This window comes from Echinops telfairi, unplaced genomic scaffold (genome assembly GCF_000313985.2).
Source record: "Echinops telfairi isolate 266 unplaced genomic scaffold, ASM31398v2 ScPeMD7_2010;HRSCAF=2546, whole genome shotgun sequence".
NCBI lineage: Eukaryota > Metazoa > Chordata > Mammalia > Afrosoricida > Tenrecidae > Echinops > Echinops telfairi.
Window position 1 is genome coordinate 5175058 of NW_022105908.1, and position 2737 is coordinate 5177794.

Genomic DNA, 2737 nt, shown 5'->3' on the forward strand with positions numbered 1-2737 from the left:
AGTGTCATTTTACATCCAATACTGCTGCTTTCTACACAGTAGCTTTCTCTACACAGTAGCTTCTCTCTACACATGTGTGACTGGTCCACATAAGTACATTATGGCATCAACCCTGTCACATACACCTGTATTTGTACGGTGTGTATGTGATGGGGTTGGCATGATGATGTCATCATGCTGGGTACTTGTATGTTGGTGGACCCACCTGGAGACGGATAGAGGAGTGGTGTCTCAATTCCTAAGACCATCAGAAATATGTGTTTTCCGATGGTCTTATGCGGCCCTTGTGAAAGGGTCGTTGGACCTCCAAAGGGGTCGTGACCCACAAGTTGAGAAGAACCACTGGGCTGGAAGGACATTCAAGTAGCAAAGCCATTGAAAAACACATATAACTTTATACCTCCCCATATGATTCTAGACCTTCCCAGATCACAACTAAAATGATCAAAATAGACAGATGGTAGATAGAGAGGAATGTACTTGGAAGTTGAGAATGAAGGCCACCCATCTGCCTTTTAGTCAGGACGTCCAGGCCCTGTACTAGGGGACAGGCTAATTCAGTGACGTCTGCTTGTTTCTGCTCCCTCTGTGGGTGTGACTTTAAAGAGTGCATGTCTCTTTCTGAGAGTAGAGGAGTTACCTGTCCACCCGCTGTGAGTTCCATGAGTTATATTTACATTGGGAGGGGACATAGAGCCTATTTGTATTAGTCCTATGGGGCAGTTCTATTCTTTCTTTATATTTTTCATTGTTTGAATATTGTATTCAATATTCTAGTTTATTATTGTACCTAAACATTTTTAAAAAGGTGAACAAAGATTTTTAAAATTATTTTAATACAAGGTCAATGACATCTCATCTTTATAGGCTGTTGTTTGATTCTTACATGTACAGTAACCAAAACTTTATAAAAATGAACATTTGATATTTTTCAAATTTTACTCAGAAACAATCCTGTGTACTATTTATATCAATATCAGTATTTTGTGATTAGCTTTATTAAGAGCATAATACTTTCATTCAGTATTAAATTTCATACTAGTTTCAATATTCACAGGGTTTGCCTTAGTTCAAAGTAACACATATTCAAGCCTGCCTAAATGGGAACAGAATTAAATGGGATTGATTTCTTTATATAATTAGCTAAATTATTTTTAAGAGCAAAAAGTTAATGTTGGGGGATTTAAAAACCTAGACTTTTAATGTTACTCTCCATTCCAACATATGCATATTCCATGACTGCCCATTAGCCGTTTTCGTCGGAGAGCGATTAATCTCTTGAACCATTTACCCTCAGCTCTGCTTTCTCAATAAATCTATTTGGATGGGCAAGAGAATTGTCATCTTGGTACTTGATGGCAGTTGGGATGTTGCTGGGGTCTACTTCCTTCTCAGCACCGGGCGGCTCAGCCGCCCCGGAAGCTGGTCCGGATCCTGGCAGTTGCAGGCTTCCACTCACTTGGCTCCACTGCCGTTTTGACTTCTTTACTTGATCTGAATGTTTGCTGAACAAAAGAATCACTTTCAATAGCTTCCAGTTCTTTGACTCTTTTCACTTGTTCTAACAGGGTGGCTTGATCTTCCTCCTTTCGTCTTTTTGCTTCTTCCTCATTTCTTTCTTCGGCTTTCAATGCTTCATCAGCATTTGCAGCAGCTTAGAGAACCAGTTGTAATCTGGCTGTGGCCTGTTCTGCTGGCGGCAGATGTTCTAATCCAGCTTTGATGTTTCCCGATTCCCCACGTTTGATGTCAAGCAATTCCTTGTCCTTTCCCTTATCCTTCTCCTTTTCTCCCTTTTCCTTATCTCTGGATTCACTGCGGGTTCTTCTGCGACTGGACCTTTCACTGCTTCGGCTATGGGAGCGTGGACGAGGTCTTGACCTGGACCTTCTTGTTCTGCTTTTTGACCTAGACCTCTGAACTCTGTAGGATTCCCCTCAACCCCTTGATCGACTTCGACTTCTTCTTGAGCCATAAGATGAGCTACTGCTTGATCGATGCATGCATCTTCTGCCATAAGAATGTGAATGACACTGAAGATCTCTGGACCAAGATCTTGACTTTGACCGTGATGTCCTCCCACCTTTCTTTCGGCTATATGTTCTACTGTCTGAAGAACTACTTGAAGATGCCCGTCTATGGTGCATCTTTTTTCTCTTACTTCGGCTTTCTTCTTCAGTATCTGATGACTGGCGTCCCATTTCTTTAAGAAGAGCTGCAGCCCTGGAAACGTCCTTGCCAAAGACAGCACCACTGGTGTCCACCGAACTTGCTTCCATTTTCTATTCTTTCTTATAGAGTTGCTATGAGTCGGAAACCACCTGACAGCAATGGGTGTTTCTCAATTTTGTCATGAATGTGGGAGAAAAAGAAGCTACCATTCCACATGAGAACACCACGAAGCCAAGCTCACTGCCATGGAGTCAATTCCAACTCATCTAGACTCTACAGGAACTGCCCCTGTGGGCTTCCGAGACTGTAACTCCTTCCAGGAGCAGAAAGTCTCGTCTCTCTTTCAAGGAGAGGCTAGTGGTTTTGAACTTCTTACCATGTAATTAGCAGTCTACCACCTAACTCACTTCATCACCAGAGCCCCCTTTAATATGAGGAGCTAGGGGCAAAGTCTACATTCTTTGCTCATTCTTAAGCAAAACATAGACCAGGGACATATTCTGTTTGGTGATTTTATTTGGCACATCCAGCTAAATAAGTATCATTATGTTTTCATTCCATTTTA

General features: G+C 41.9%; 1 pseudogene; it reads right to left on the bottom strand.

The window, feature by feature from the left end:
• Positions 1 to 1205: 1205 nt before the first annotated feature.
• Positions 1206 to 2201, bottom strand: LOC101651995 (annotated as a pseudogene).
• Between the last annotated feature and the right edge of the window lie 536 nt (positions 2202 to 2737).